A 17,764-nucleotide genomic window follows, 5' to 3' on the forward strand; every position below is an offset into this window, starting at 1 on the left:
GATTCGAGTCTCTCGTTCAGAGACTGGATACGAAATGAGGATCTCTCTATGAGCGACTCGAGTCTCTCGTTCAGAGACGCTAAACAGTTTTTTTGACAGTCTCTCTGAGCGACACCAGAGAGACTCGATGAGAGACGGAGACTCGAGTCTCGCTTTGAGAGACTCTGAGAGACTGAACATTTTTATCTCGAGAAGGTGTCCTATCTCGCCTATTTCTTATTGACTTCCATAGAGTCCTCTGTTTTCCTATTCTTTTTAATACCTCTTTATTTTTAAACTTCTCCATCCACGGTATCCTCATCATTGCGGACATAAAAAAGAAAAAAAAAACCTGATCTATAACAAGAGTGACGACACCTTACAAATATCGATTAATTTATTGAAAATCCTCACAGTTATTTTCGTTCGCTTTTTATTTTGGTTTGGCTATAAATGGGAAGCGATGAAAAATCCCGACTTTCCATACTAGAGTGAACCCCTAAGTTGATTAAAAATTCGTAAACTTCCGCAAATTTCAATAACGGATCGAACAGCATAGTTTTCGACGAACAGCCACCGACGCAACGTAAAAAGCTTTCAAAGCTCCCAACTTGGAACACGTCACAAGTTTCCAACTTTGCAAGCGAGATCAGACACTCGAGAATTTATTCACGTAAGTTAGATGCTTTAGGTTTTACCATACAGCTCAAGTTTATACGTACGTACGGGTACTTGAAACTGTCGTCAGCCCTGCAAGACACTAAACTCAATGCACTGGTGTGTGCACATACAGAAATTTATGTTAGTTACTCAGTTGAACGCCTATACGTGTAACAAGCTTAACTAACTACCCACCATTTCATAACATATAAAGGACGTAATTAGGATCCTCCGCATTTGTTACAACAGGACGCGAATAAATAAACAAATCCACGCGCAAAAGTTACACAGTTTTGACAGTTCTGCCTCACCTACGTACGAAGTCGCATTTAAATAGCTTACTTCAGCTTTACAGTTGTATGACGAACTACTCAAGTTTATTAGATACTAATTTAATCAGATAAGTCGCTAAATTTATTGCACTAGTAGTTCGTGCATTACAAGCAAACTTTGAGACCGCCATGGACGACTTCAACTAAAATTGAAAAAGATTGCGATCTGCAGGAGAAATGAGTACTTAGGTAGGACAAAGAACTAACTTTTACTTTAATTAGAAAATACCACAAATGGCGCGGTGAACGTCATCTGTAGTACGATTTTACATTTTACGATTACGTATCCTCCAACAAGGTCCATTTAAATATATGGATATCGACTTGCTGAAACGAATCCCGGCGTAGCCATCCTCAACGTGATAGGCACGTTACCATAATCGAATAAAATAATTCGAGGTGGTTTGTAGGCTGTCGAAACTGCTAGATGCGGATCACGATTTCGATCTTTTTGGATCTCATAAGCGCGTCGCAGAACACAGACCAACTTTTACCCGCTGTCCTTACAGCGCGTTTTAGAAAATACCACAAATCGCGCGGTGAACGCCATCTGTAGTACGATGCCACATTTTAGGATTACGTATGCTCCAACAAGGTCCATTTAAATATATGGATATCGACTTGCTGAAACGAATCCCGGCGTAGCTAACCTCAACGTGATAGGCACGTTACCATAATCGAATAAAATAATTCGAACTGTATTTTGTCGAAACTGCCAGACGCGGATCGCGATTTCGATCTTTTTGTTCGATTATGGTAACGTGCCTATCACGTTGAGGTTAGCTACGCCGGGATTTGTTTCAGCAAGTCGATATCCACGTATTTTAATGGACCTTGTTGGAACATACGTAATCCTAAAATGTAGCATGGTACTACAGATGGCGTTCACCGTGCCATTTGTGGTATTTTCTAAAACGCGCTGTTAAGGCAGCAGGTAAAAGCTCCGACAGAACACAGACCACTTCATATTATTTTATTGAACTTTTATTTTGTCATTTTTTATTGTGGTGTAGTATCTATCGTATGTCTTATTTTTAATTTTAACAAGAAGGATCCCTTTTAGTTGATATGTTATGGTCAAAGACCGATATGTAGGTACTCCTTGGTTTGATTGACTGACTGACATTGTCTGACAACTGTAATCAAATTGATACCTGCCGCAGGTATAAGTTAATTTTTGCTCTGGTTCTACTTTTGTCCATGAAGATACAAGTAGTTTGTTGTTCGACCGAGCGGCATAGCCTAGAGGTCTAGACCATTGCTTAGCATTCGGAAGGACGCCGGTTCGATTCCGGGTCCGTCTGCCTTGGTCCAAGTTTTTCTGTGGTTTCCTTGGATCGCTTAGGCAAATGCTGAGGCGGTAATATTCCACAGATAATCTTTCATTCTCTTCTGTCTTCATTTCGTCCGTCTCATCTTTCTCACCCGAACCACCACCCACCCATTCCCACGATTCCTGAAAGCAGGCTGAAGAGGGCCTTCCTCCCTACCTTCCGGCGTAGTCCGGAGGGACTGCCCACCCACCAGCATTACTGGCTGGTGGGAATGAAACACCCAAAAGTTTTTTTTTTTTTGTTCGATATTTTTTACTTCTTTCAAATGCCCTGTGCTATTTATGCGTTGGAGGAACTATAAGTTCCAGAAATTTTAATAACTCTCACAATTATCGACACTATTAAGTGAGCAAGACCTAGACTAGACGTATTTGCGTAAGACCAAGACCAAATTAATTTGCATGTAACACATGTACATCGCTATTGTCTTTTTAACCTTAAATTTGAGTAATACTTACTGCTCTATCCAATCTTTAGCATATAATAGACAAATTCGTTTCGAGCATGAACGATCCAAGTAGGTATGGCTAGTGATTTGATTCTAACCGTAAACGTTTAATTGGAAATTAGTCTACATTTCGTACTTTATTCTCATTTAAATATCAACTAAACAGTTTCATTCCAGACGGAGTATAAATAACTGTAAAAGATATATTTCATACCAAAAAAATACTAGATGCCGATAAGTTGTAAAATTAAATACATAGCTCATTAAGACCTAATTACGCTCAGTAAATCAGCAGCTGCTTGTACGTATCGCTGGCAACGTTTATATCAACTTAGTTATCGGAATGTTGCCTGTAATCGACGAGTGTAAGTTCTGTAAAAGTAGTCTGAAATTGACTGCTCCTTGCAAATGAGAAACTGAATAGTTACCAAGCAAAAGTGATGAAGCCGTTGCCTGATGAGTTCCGATAGAAACTCTTGTGCACTTAATGGAATGAGACATTTTTTGTCTTGTAAGTAAGGTTATTTATATAGAAGGCGTAACAGAGAAAGAGGCTTCATTTTCCTGTTAAAGTAATTCCACCTTTTTAAATGACCGCAGCTAAACCATCTCAAACATTTCCTTCGAATCGTTTTGCTTTCAATTAGTTATTGAGTTGGTGTTAAAGTAGCATCCAACAAGCGCACAATCACCAACAGCACTTATTTATTATCGTATTTATCCCTCAAACTGTTACTAATTCACATCCTGTTTACGACCACCAGCTAAAGTAAACGAGAAAATCGATTATAGATTTCTACAGAATTAATTCATTTGCGTTGAATCGATTATCCGCAAGTTCTTTTAAATAACCACTGTTTGTCTGTATGTAACGTTTCGTTTTTGTAATTAGTGGCAGGATAAAGATGCTTTCACGCCCATTAAGTATTTCTACACTTTAATGTAAGTATTTTAGTGGATACTTCTTAATATATAATTCTTTTTGTTTCAGGTATGAGCTTGAAGACTTAAGGTGAGTTTTCCCAAGATACATTTAGTATTTTACTAGAGTTTTCAGATGCCTTGTTGCACAGTTTTCACTCAATAATTTTTATTCAAACTTCCCAGTTGTTTTAACTTTTAGTCCGATGTTATGTTATAGTATTAAAAATATGACGGTTGAAGGTAGCTAGATCTCTTACTCTAGGTCACAAGTAAATAAAATACGTAAAGGATAAATACTAGATGATCGAAAAATGTCGATGTGTTGCGCCTAACGCTGTGACCTGGGCTCTATTAGATCTTGTTACGTCGTTAATTTAATTAATTAATAGTCCTCTAAAAAGACAAATGACTATCGATACGCAGTAATACCCAACCCCGAATCGTGATGCTTTACATTTTATCGACTCGCTTTTCAAAATTATAGATCCAACGATTTAGAGATTTTAAGCACCTATGCGCGAGGTATGCTAAAGACATCAGGTATAGCTAATGAGTAAGTTCTGTCAAAGGTCCCGAGTTCGATACCCGGCAAGGGCTTGACGGTAGCAACAATTTTTCCTCATTATAATTTGAGGTAATTTGTAGTGGATAAAAATTAAATGAATTTTCACATTAATATTAAATATCAACCACTATTAAAAGTCTTAAAAGTATTTCATTTGCTATCAGATCTAACTAAATACATATCTAAGGAACTAGCTGCTACAGAAATTCTAGAGATTTCGTTTTTCGGATATCACACCATCCGACTATATACTATGTATCACAGGGTAGTCAGTCCAATGTGTAGTTGAGGAAATGTCTCCACTCCTTCCTATTCTGAGTCAATCCTCGGATTTCCCAAAAACGACAACATCCCACACCTCGTAACTATTTGAAAATAGTAATCTAACCTAACCACTCTTTACCCTTTCACTCCTGTTTCTGGTCAATGTATATATCTAAACAGCCCTTTAAGTTTCCACCGCAAAAAAATGACGACAAAGAAATGTGTTGTAGGTTCATTGTTCGGTGAACGTTTTGCTTTACCTGTATATATATGCGATACATGCAAGCACGTGCAGTAAATAAGAATAAGATGTTGTTACATACGTCTCAATTTACGTATATATATATATATATGTGTGTGCATCAACCGCATCCTTACTCTTTCTCGTTTTTGCTTCCAAAAATCTCTGACATTCGATAGCTTTGAATAAATTTCGGATTCTCAGGCAGCATGACAGCGTGGTAATGCGCGGTTTACTCGTCTCCGTTTTACCGCTCCCGACTACGACTACATTACCGCCCGCCACTCGTTTGTCGATAAGTTGACGAACAGGAAACCTCTTTCAATAATATTAAATAACACGATCATCTCATTCGATCATCTGCAGGCATTCAGTCGCATACGTTCCTACCTGTAGGGCGGATAAAATACAGGTATGGCTAAAGCTTCACCAAAAATAGAATGAATTGTTAGGTCCACATGTTTCGTCGACAACTGCGGCTGATTATAAGATGACTGAAAGTATTTGTATTACTTTTCTTATACTACAACAATTGGAAAATTTGAAAGTTGATATGAACAAAATAGAATTAGATATAGTATGCATTGGTGAAGCCCTTTGGTCCGAAGCTGAAGACTCCTGGAGAGGAGACTTTAGAATAATGAATACAGGATCCGTGAAAGGTGATTCGGGGGTGGGAATTGTAATGCGTAAGAAAGCAGGGCAGAGTGTATAAAGTTATTTACAAAAAAGCGATAGGATAGTTATGGTTAAATTAAACTCGAAGCCGGTAAAAACGGTATTGGTGCAGGTTACAATGATGAAGACGTAGAAGCGGTTTATGCAGATATAGAAGACGTGTTAAGTTTAGTAAAAGGGCAGGAAAACCTAATAATTTTAGGAGACCTCAACGCAGTAATAGGTGAAGGTAAAGACGGAGCAACAGCAGGTTCTTTTGGATTAGGTAATAAAAGTGATAGGGGAGATAGACTGATAGAATTTTGCGATAAACAAAACTTAACCATCGCGAATACTTTATTCAACCATCACGTTAGGAGGAGCCATACGTGGAAGTTGCCAGGTGATTTAGGGAGATATCAGTTAGGCAAAGATTTAAAAATCAAGTGAAGGAGTGTAGGAGTTATCCAGGAGCAGATATAGATAGCGATGATAACTTAGTAGTTATGAAGATCAATCTTAAATTGAAAATTCTGGGAAAGAGATAAGATAGGAGCCGTCTTGACTTAGAAAAGCTACGATGTAACGAAACGCGTGATAGACGAAATACTAAAGGAGGCAGGAGAAACGAATGATTGTTAAGTGTATATTTGAAGCGTGGCGCTGTACGTTAAAAAAAAAGGTTAGAAGCGTTCGAAATGTGATGTTACAGACAAATGATGAGGATACCGTGGATAGAGAAGGTTAGAAATGAAAAGATATTAGAAAGAATAGGAGAACAGAGGATTCTATGGAAGTCAACAAGAAATAGGCGAGATAGGTTGGGAGTACATCTTCTCAGGCATGAAGGTCTAGTCAGAGACATATTAGAGGTAGAAACGGGAGTTAGGAAGGATAGAGGTAGACCTAGATTAGATTACTGTTTGCAAATAGTTAAAGATGTGGGTTGTTCTAGTTTTCGGTAAATTCGAAGATTAGCTCAGGATAAGAAGGATTTGAAGTGCGTGTCTAACCAGTCTGACTACCTTAAGATGATGACGTCGATTTTTGATGATTGCATGCAAAAGTGTATATATATACCTATGTTGGTTTCTTGATTCACATCTAGTACGTATAACGAGACGCTAGTACATTATTGAAATACATTGATGAAAAGGTTATTTTCTATGCGATGGTCATTAAAAATAACGGTAGTAGAAGTCATATTGCTAATAAATTCTTATAGTTTTATGCCATATAATAAATTTACATTAGCCGAGACATCAACTGGCTGGAATTAGTTTTGTATCAAAAGAAACCCTGAATTTTTAATGGTTTCTTTCGATTAACGCATATATGTACCTAGTAAATATTACGTAATGAAGGTTGGGTTTGATGCGCAATTATTTACAATAGTCGTGATGATCTCGTCAAACTTTAGTGGCCGTTTTATCTTTTTTTTTTGTTGATCGGTTTTTAAAGTAACGTCACTGTAGAAACAATTTATTACGGCACCCAAATGCCTCGTACGGTACAATTAGAGTGATTAATTTAGCATAGAAATTGCTTACATACCCAAATGTGTTATTATGCTGCTCGTAGGTACATTTATGAATAGATAAGAACTATTAGCAGTGTAGATACCTAATCTGCTCAAAGCGATTCGTATAAAGAAACGGGACTTCACCGCAATACTATTAACCTTAATTTTTTCTGAATTCCTCTTTCGTCATTGTCAGTGTAAATGCTTTTCAATGCCGTTGAACAATAGTTGTAATAAGAAGAAGGCGAGAACAAGTCCCATTGACACAAAATGAAATTAATATGGAGTTCTAAAGTGACAAAAATTTGTTCTTACACTTTTTGACGTGACAGCGTCTTATAATTCGATGGAGCCCGCTGCACGCACGAAAAAACATGACTCATGCGGCGTTACCTCGCTCTGAGGCGTTCCATTTAAGGCTTGAAGTGCAAGCGAGAGCGCGGAACGAGCGACAAAGAGGCACAATCGGCCTCCGCGTTCGGCAGCGTTCGACATCTGTCTCTCTCCTACTCGAGTGAGCGATGCGTCTGCGTGGACAGCTGCTATACAATAATACATTTCCATTTACCTCCTTCTCTATATCCATACAAAATATCTATCAAACAAATAAAATTAAAATTTTCTTTTGAAAAATGAAACCATTCCATCAGTATTTTCTTATGACGTTGTCACGTTCAACTATCGTCAGTAAACCGACTTTACAGACAACCGATTCTTCTATTTACAATCGCAGCACAAGCGTGACTAATAAAACAGGCATCAAGGTTTTTGTGTAATTTGGACCTAGATATGTTATATTATTTTTTATTATTTACTAGTTGCCCCGACAGACTTCGTTCTTTCAAAAGTTATTGGCCTTACCTACTCCAGTACAAAAAATAAATAAATAAAACGCATTTTAGAGTAATCAGTTAACACCCATATAGCCTAACTAACTTGAATACATGCTAAAGATAATCCTAACGCATTTTGATTGACGTCAAATGTTTGACAGCTGGGGACAAATATTTTAATTTACCCTGTGGTCTGCATGGGAAGAGAAAAGTGTGGTTTTTACGTTTTTCTGGGCAATGTTACCAATTTTTCTCTTCATAAGAACCTTCCCCAGACTTCAAGGACTATTAAAAAAAAAAATTATCGAAATTGGTGCAGCCGTTCTCGAATTTTGCGCTTAGCAACACATTTAGCGATTTATATCGATTCAGTTGAATAATTTGGTCAGTAGTAGGGACTAGTAGACTGGTGCATATTTCGTTGTAATCGCCCTGTATATTTCGTACAGAACCAACTTTATCTTTACCTACATTCGAATATGCATAATGGGTCGTATTTGGAGAATTCGCGATTGTAATTGGTAATTTCTTAAGTACGCAATTACATTTGATGTCAAATTTTATTACATTTGCAGTAGAGTTTCATTTACTTGAGTTTAATTTTCAGGTTCATTACTTAAGGTCAAATCGACCGACTGTGTTTCTTGTAATGTAACTTTTATAAACGTCTTCAGTATCTTATTCTTAAATCACTACATGCCACTGATGGTAAGTACCGCCGGTATTTTAATGGTACGCAAAATAAGATTCGTAAACGGCAAATTATTAACAATTTTTAATCGCTATTGGACAAATCACGATTCATTTATTTTCAAGATGGCTTAATCTGTTACGGGCATTTGAAACTTTACGGTAATTAAATACTGCAATGATGCTAATTCATTGTAGGAATTAAGTAATTATACGGTACATTATGCGTATCTGTTTCAAGATTATACGCACGTTTAATTTTTTTACTGCCGTCTACACAGCGATATTTTAAACATTTCACTTTTGCTGCTGTTGCTACATTCAGTCTAACTAATTGGCGTGTTTTCCATTTTAAAAAGTTTATTGTTGAATAAATATTCAAAAAATTGGTCAGTAACCATTTTCAGAACAGTCATTTCATTTGATCACGCACTAACACCTTGGGGTGTATGTCAATACGTCAAGGGATGTTTTACAATTGGGATCCGTTAAATGGGCAGAGCAAAACAAACATGGTCACGATGAGGTATAATTTCCTATAAACCCTATACAGTGTAATTGTGAGTTCTTTAAAAAGCAATCAAATGATTTGTATCAGTACACAATAGGTGATTGGGCTGATGTAATCACTGGAAAATGAATTTTCTTGAAAGGGAATCTAGGAAGTTAGATAATTCAAGTTGGAAGAAGCAGCAGAGATAGAAAACAGAGAATAGCGTAGGGTCGCATCGCCTTCAACAAAACGAAGTTAATGTGACGAACGGTTAATTTAGAAATTCGAAAAAGGTTGTTAAAGGTGTGTCTGGAGCGCGGCGCTGTACGGGTGCGAAATTTGGACGGTATACGCGGGGAAAAGGAAAGGTTAGAAGTGTTCGAAATGTGGTGTTACAGGCGGATGATGAGAATACCGTGGATAGGGAAGGTTAGAAATGAGGAGGTATAAGGAAGAATAGGAGAACAGGGGACTATGGAAGTCAATAAAAAATAGGCGAGATCCCTAGACAAAAATTTTCAGTCTCTCAGAGTCTTCCAGAGTCTTTCAGCGTCTCTTACAGTCTATCACAGTGTCTCAGTCATTGCCTAGGTGTTTTTATGGATCTCTCACAGTTTCTGTATGAGAGACTGGAACTATAAAATTGATAATTCAGAGATTCGAGTCTCTCACATAGAGACTGAATGAATAAAACTGAAAAATTGAGAGACTCAAGTCTCTCGTAGAAAGGCTGGGATCTCTGAAATATGTTGAATTTAGAAAATTTTAACCATGTCTATCGAGACGCCACTTATTGAGGATTCGAGCCTCTCGTTCACAGACTGGATACGAAATGAGGATCTCTCTATAAGCGACTCGAGTCTCTCGTTCAGAGACGCTAAACAGTATTTTTGACAGTCTCTCGACAGTCTCTCTCAGCGACCCCAGAGACACTCGATTAGAGACGGAGTCTCGAGTCTCGCTTTCAGAAACTCTAAGAGACTGAACGGGATAGGTTGGTAGGACAGCTTCTCAGGCATGAAGGACTAGTCAGAGACATATTAGAAGCAGAAACGGGTGTTAAAAGGAGTACAGGTAGAACTAGATTAGATAACTCTTTACAAATAGTTAAGAATGTGAGATGTTCCAGTTTTAGGGAAATGCGAAAATTAACTCAGAATCGGAGTGAGTGGAGGTGCATGTTCAATCAGTCTTAGGACTAACGACCTTATGTTTATGATGAAGAATAAAAAATCAGGATTTATAGTACTGATTCACAGTACGGTTCACTGCGTTTTCACCACACCTTAGTTGTATGTTTCATCGCCAGATAGAGGGTAGTCCATATGGCAGATACCGATTGAAAATTTAAAAACTATTCAATGTTGTCTATACCTAATTAATTAATTCAATTTCTTTGAACAGCGAATAACCATATTGCTGCAGTCCGGATTTTAATTTGCGGTTTCAAAAAGGTGAATAGTCCCATTCAAAGGAAAAACTCTCTCATATATTATTGAATTAGAAGAGTCCTAGAATAGAAACGTACATTTTAACAAAGGTTCTTTATGCCTACACAGACTCGTGTGAGCTCAACCGAAAACGTTATGACCTTATACAACGCGGCGCGGTTGATATGTAAAAAATATGTGTACTCGCGTATAAATAGAAGAGACATGCAAAGTCATTCTACAGTAAAGTGGGATGACCTTTTTTGATTTTAGCGGATATGATTTACTACACGTCGTACACATGTAGGCACATGTGTAGTATATTTAAATTTGAGTTGAAGCTGTCGGTGTAACACTTCCATGAGAAACTTCTTCCGCGGATTAATCGTAAGTAGATTTAATTACACGTTTGCATTTTCCGATTTAATATGATTTGGCAGATGCTAGATAACTGGGTCAAAGTTGATTCCTTCTGAAGACGGTAGTTGTCTCCTAGTTTGTAATTTAGTGTTACTCTTATTTTTCGAAGAGACCTACAAAAGCTCAGCATGCTTCCAGTCAGCACATCATTTTATTCAGCGTGAAAAATCCCCACGTCCGTTATAGTTTCATATATATACTAATTGATTATATAATTATAAAAAGAGATAGCAAAGCTGTCATGTTGCAGAAATATCCCCCGAATCCGTTTGAGAATCAGGCCCGGAAGATCATGTTCGATCCGGCCAAATATGTCCCATGGTTAATGCCCTACAATTGCGGTTCGGATACTGCCATAAACTATCGATGCGATACTTTTTACAGTAGGTCTTATATTGAAATTATCTACTAAAATGGTTATTTCCTTGGTAAGTCGTACATTTGGGGAAAAATGCATCCACAAAGTATTTGAATTTCTCGATGTAAATCCAAAAATATAAATTCAAATGTCTAATTATAAAATGACGTAAGATTCCGGGCTTGTTGAGAATAGTGTAACGTAAGTCAAATCATGAGATTAGACCATATTGCTTAACGTTCAGGAGGACACTACACCAATTCGTTTCGGGTTCGTTGCCTTGGTCTAAGTTCTTCTGTGGTTTTCTTGAATCACTTGGGCAAATGCTAGACATCAATATTCTGGTGTCTTCCACCCTACCCTCCAACGTATTCCGCAGGAACTACCCTTCCCCTGGTATTAATAGCTGAAATGAGATACCTAAAAGTTACATGAGGAAACCGTACTATACGGGAATGGTGAAGAACGTGGGATGTTCCAGGATTCTGATGTATGACCAACCAGTTTCTGGATTGATGGCGCTATATATCATGATAACTTCGTCACCCTATGTTATTTTACATTTTTCCTCTTCTATGAAAAGTTTTTAGGCTTGATTAGCTACATCAGGTACATCTAATTCATTTGATATTTATCCATTTTTAGTAATTCTTGAAAAACAAAACGAATAGTTGATCTCTCACACTCTCTGATGAGGTCTAAAAATGATCTTTTATTACTTCACCTTTTCAAACATTTCCCTAATGTGTTACAAATTCCAGCACATCTTAGACTGACCTAAATACCTCTGACAACTAAAATAATAATGACATTATTTGCCTCCAGTTGAATTAAAAAAGCAATCAATAGATTAAGTGTACAAGTTCGTTTATGAATCGAGCGCGTAGATGCAGCTGTGTATACGAGTGAGTTATTTTCGGAATGTTAACGATGTCGTAATCACATCGTGCGGAAAAAAGAGGATTGGGTAGGTATCGTTTACCGAAGATCCCGTTAGAACAATTCACGATTTTCAGCAAAATATCGTCGAGCGTACTCATCCTTGGCCAAGTGACCTGGCGTGTCTACGTCGTCGCTGATCTTTAGCCGAGTCTTAAATAGACGTGGTTGCTGTTTACGGGACCTCGCGATGACCCCTGTCATGTCGGTCAGCTCGAGAGTTGCATAGCATAATCGCAAGGATTGGCTCGGCGCAACTTGTACCGTTGCATGGAGAATTATGTCATCTCTATCACTGCATATTTGGTTAAAAGAGACGCTTCCCGAACGTTTTGCACGATCTCCTCGCGTTCGTCCTCTCCCATTAACGCTTTATCGAACAACACGTGAAATTGATGGGTAACTGATTTTGTGGGAAGCATGCCGACGAATCGTCGACTTCCGACAAATACGATCAAATGGAATTCAGCAGCCAGACCGTAGGAAAAATTTCCATTGAAGTTCAATGGGAATCAATTTAAAATTCGAAAATTCCATTCAAAACCATTTGGCATAAATGGAAAAATAATTGTTTCCATTTACAATATAATTCCTGGCCACATATACTATTAGCCTTTTTCGATACAGTTTTTGCTTGCCCAGCTGCAAGAGTAGTGATATTGCCAATTAGGTGGTGGAAAATCAATAATCTAGTTTTACCTATGCATGCATGTTGGGGTTACGTGAGGGACCACCACGGCAGTAGAGTGAGAGACAAGCAAGGTGGTAAGATGTTTGATTAAAACGGTATATTTTATTTAGACGTTGAGCATTTTTGCTCTAAAAAGACGGAAGACGTATTTATGGTGATTACACGAAGACGTATGTATTTTGGAAGACGCGATACATTGAATATTGTATATAAGTTGTATATATTTAGTTCCTGTTTGTTACTCGTTTTGCTGTTTGCTGTTTATATTCATTATTATGTTTATTATATATGTATTTAACTACCCCGAGCCTTTTATTAAACAACCCCTAGACAACTGAAAAAGCTTACATTAGAAGCATTGTTTGATGATTTTAAACCATGCCAAAATATAGAGGAGACCGAAGTTATCTGTGAGAGTGATGTAGTTTTATCAGAAGCAGGTGAAAAAAAACACAATGATAAAGAGCCAGACATCCAGGCACGTGTCAATGGAAATCCCATTGAGTTCGGGAATGGGAATCCCATTCTCCATTTATTACCATTAATTATTTTCAGTGGTAATTTAATGGCATTTTTTTAATGGAAATTGAATGGAAATTTTTCCTACGGGAGTACATAAACTATACTGCAAAAATAGGTGTGATAGTGATAAATAGGATCATGTGACTCAGCGATGATTTTTTTATTTATCCGTCCAGATAAACAGGTAGGCTCTTGAAGAACTTTAAATGCCCATATTCACGACCTCACGGTAATAAAAGTTTTTAAAAAACTGAGATGACTGTAAGAAGGCTAATTACATGTCGTTATCGCCTGTTCGATTTTTGTCGTTTAAAAGCGAATCGGGCGCTCCAGTATCTTGCAATTGCTCAGTTGTAAATGAAAGATCGAAGCGACCAACTTTCATTAATATCGCGTAATGGAATCCATTTGAAAGGGCGTTTCACGTTTACGAGGCCTCATAAAACAGAATATAATGCATAATCATCTAAAACGGACCGCGGTGCGGCAGGGCAATGAGAGCGCGAGGGATGGTCTCGAGCGCCATCGTGTGCATCATTAAAATCTACTGAGTGCCGCGGCGAACTTTCTGATAAGGACACGGACTAACTAACTACACCGTACCGCCGCACTACATCGTCACCGTGGCATTTACTTTCAGTCATTAAACGTAATCATTCGACCAAGTTTTAAGATTGATGACTGGCGCCTTAATGGATGCGACGACGGCGCGATGCTACTCGACGATCTGCCTCAGGCGTCAGCTGGTTGATTCGCGTTTTCACAAACCGCCGAAGATTTGCACTAAACGGGAGTTAAATTAACTGCTCTTGTTTAATCTCTTTGGCCCCAACTAGGTAACTGTTGTAAAATGTGAATAATACTCAGCTATTTATTTCACTGCAGGGAAAATTTTCCTGGTAACGAGTATAAAAAGCGCAATATCCTCCAAAAAATGTAACATCAGTACCTAAAATTTTACAAAAATAACATCTTTAGGTAGAGACATCAATTAATCTAAATTTCGGTACCAATGTGATTCTGAAAATGCGAATGAAAACATGTCGTTTCAGTCTGTTAAAAGGGGGGAGTCCGTACAAAGGGTGGTATTTGAGGGAGATCATATTAGTAAATTTAATCTTGTAGACAAGTACGAGTAAACAAATCTAATGTAAAAATCGTTGCATTGATTGGTATATGTATAGATCAATCAGGAAGAGCAAAGGGCTTCAGAATCAAAGACAGTCAACTGGTCAATTAAATGCTCATTAAATGTCCATTCATGTGAAATTAAATGTCGCGGGCATTTTTGCAATAGTTTTGAAAAGTGTCCAAAGCATGAGAAATAAAATTGGTTAAAAAATGAAAGTACCTGTTTTGGTCCCACACTAATTAAATGTTTATTAAATGCTTTAAAAACAGGTGAGGTACGAATTTAATGCACTTATTACTTTTCCAGTAAATAAGATTTCGCCTTGGGCAGTACGTTGGCATTTAATGAGCGTATGATTTGTGCATAACCAAAATAGATGTTTCCATTGTTTAAACAATTTTTCGCTCCTGTTCTAGTCACTTAATCTTAAGCTAGCAGAACGATTATTTTTAAAATAATGCCCAGAATGTTTGTTGCGATACTCAATTAGCTTTAAATAAAATGGGAGAGGTGTTGACAAAACAATATTGTATGGAAATAAATAAAAGTAAAAAAAAATACAGGTTTGCAAAGGATGAAAAAGTAGGGCAGGAGCGAATATAAAGGTAGGATACGAAAACTTAGAAGAAATTACTAATTTAGATATTTTGGTCAGTCAGATAAGTCAGGACGGAAGGAGTAGTAGGGATACAAAGCAGAAGATAGCGCAGGGTCGAGCCGCTTTCAATAAAAAGAAGTCGCTTCTATGCTCGCTAACGGTTAATTTAGAAATTCGAACAATATTGTTAAAGGTGTATGTTTGGAGTGTATGAGTGTGAAACATGGACGGTGGGCGCGGCGAATTAGAAAAGATTAGTAGCGTTCAAAATGTGGTATTACAGGCGAATGATGAGGATACCGTGGATAGGGATGGTTAAAAATTAAGAAGTATTAAAACGAATAGAAGTACAGAGGACTATGGAAGTCAATAAGAAATAGGCGAGATAGGTTGGTAGGACACCTTCTCAGGCATGAGGGTCTAGTCAGAGACATATTAGAGGCAGAAACAGGAGTTAGGAGGAGTAGAGGTAGACCTAGATTAGATTACTGTTCACAAATAGTTAAGGATGTGGTAGGTTTTAGTTTTAGGGAAATTCGAAGATTAACTCAGGATATGAAAGAGTGGAAGTGCGTGTCCAACCAGTCTTATCACTGACGACCTTATGATGATGATAACATTAATTTTTACATTTGATACGTCGAGTTATGAACTGCTTATGTTTTCGTGCAGAATTGTGGGTTTTACTATTTTATTTAACTAAGATTGGCAGAACCCCATTTGATTTTTTAGTATCGTCTACAAATTGAACTTTAATTGGAAAATGAATCGTCGCAAGGTGGTGATTTGAACATCGTTGATACCGAAGTTAACTACGGCCAAGTGTTAACTGCGCGTTATTATTATCTTTTCGGTGTTTAATTAGTGAGCGGGACGCCCCTATAAAAATAAAAAAAAAGAAGCGGCGGGGTTCCCAAAGAAAATTTTCAAGTTATTTATTTGCTGAAAAGTTCGCCAGCCGGAGGGATGATAGCGCCTTAATTTGTAAAAGAATGAGGAAAGTGAAGTCTAATGGTTATTTGCCCGCGTCGCTTTTGTTTAGCGCGCGTAAAAGAGAAAGGGGGCGCTTCTTCATTTAAATTTAGCTTTGTACTGAATACCACGTGATAAATGGACTATCGGGCCAGTTCATTAATTAAAAAGTTTCGTCGTGGGCTGATCCGATGGACCGTTTAATCAAAGCCGCCCGTTTCCGCTGCTGCCGCCATCAATGTCCTCCCCCACTCCGTCCTCTCCTAAGTCTGCCCCCTCCCGTCTCCTCCCACGGTTTTACTACTCCCCGTCTTGTTTTTCCTTTCCCAACGACGTCAGCGTCGTTTTGGTTGCGCTTCGTCCTTTATTAGTCAGTCCAAATGATTTTATTCTATAATGAATTTTTTCACTTATTTACTAACATTAATTGAATTCCAATTCTTTCGGCGCTTTCCAAAATTAATTGCTAACAGAGTGACAGATTGGATCTTCTTTATTTATTTCTTAAAAAGTCCAATTTATTTCGTTGCGTCTCTTTTCACTTTGGATAATTTTTAGATCGATTTAACGAACTCGGATTTACGTAATGAGATTGTTCTTTCTCAAATAATAAATAATAATGTTCCAATAAATGAAACTAATGATCAAGTTGAGGAAATAATATTTGACCTAAGATAAGCGTCCGGATAATCAGAGTATCGTCGCGATATTCCTCGCAAACCTAAGAAGTGTTGGTGGAAAAATATTACGTTTACTCCTAAGAATATAATGGCAGATTAAATATTGTAAATGTATCAATGATTTTGTCGATTGTTCTGTAAGGCACTTTACTTTGAAGTAATTAATATATTATTTTCTAGTTTTTAGTTTTCGAAATCGGTTTTGTCGGTTTTTGTTTTTTTTTTCTAAAAATTAACACATACTTTTCAATTTTTGATGTGTATTTATTTTTTGTTTTTGTTGATTTTTCAAAAAGCAGTAAATCAATTTCGATAAAATTTATATGGGACCAGCTCTGAAGTATGACCTACCAAACAAAACAAGAATAATAAAAATCAATTTATAATTGTCGGACTAATCGCGTATGAAACATACAAATGAAAAATAAAGTCGAATTGAGAACCTCCTCCTTTATTGAAGTCGATCAATGGTGAGTTTTAATTGCCTAAAATAAAGGCTGCTATTGTAATATTTTTGATAAAATTTAAGAATCACTTTTCAAAATTATCAACTTTTCAAAAAGAAATCATCAAAACCAAGTTTATTTTGTGGTACCAGCCAAGATTTACTAGAGAATTCGAGAGTATTTTAGGTAAACTGGGTTTTCGAATTGCGCATAGTTTAAACTTGAATTCCCTTTAAACTCTAACCCTACTAATAATTGTAACACACATTAGTAAAAGCGAACTTTAATTTATTTTATCTAGTTTTTCATTCAGTTCAGTAGTTCAATTCCACAGAATTCCATTAAAGTTTCCTGCGCCATGAGTTTTATGCAACGGTTACTGTTAATTTAATATATGTACTTATGTAGTACTATTTATTGCGATAGTAATTAACCTAGTTAACAATTCAAACTCATTAGTTCTGAATGAATATTTTATATCATGTTTAAAGCCTTCTGCTGCTTTGAACAAAGAACGTTCCATGTCTAAATTACGAAAAATGAAGCGAGATTCAAGCAGTAACTGAAGGTTTCAAAAGTGAAACAATATCTACAGTATCCAAATAAACATTTATTCGGCCACGGGATTTTTCAC

General features: G+C 37.2%; 2 protein-coding genes across 2 annotated transcripts in view; one reads left to right on the forward strand and one right to left on the reverse strand.

The window, feature by feature from the left end:
• LOC108734667 (titin-like) overlaps positions 1-17,764 on the forward strand; it is a 285,054-nt gene that overhangs the window by 208,509 nt on the left and 58,781 nt on the right. The window contains exon 11 of the transcript XR_003232563.1: positions 3,745-3,765. The gene's annotated coding sequence lies outside the window, so the exon portion shown is untranslated. The remainder of the gene's footprint in view (positions 1-3,744; positions 3,766-17,764) is intronic.
• Positions 1-17,764, reverse strand: part of LOC108734666 — a 91,745-nt gene that overhangs the window by 43,210 nt on the left and 30,771 nt on the right. The window lies entirely within an intron of this gene.

This window comes from Agrilus planipennis, unplaced genomic scaffold (genome assembly GCF_000699045.2).
Source record: "Agrilus planipennis isolate EAB-ADULT unplaced genomic scaffold, Apla_2.0 scaffold52, whole genome shotgun sequence".
Lineage (NCBI taxonomy): Eukaryota > Metazoa > Arthropoda > Insecta > Coleoptera > Buprestidae > Agrilus > Agrilus planipennis.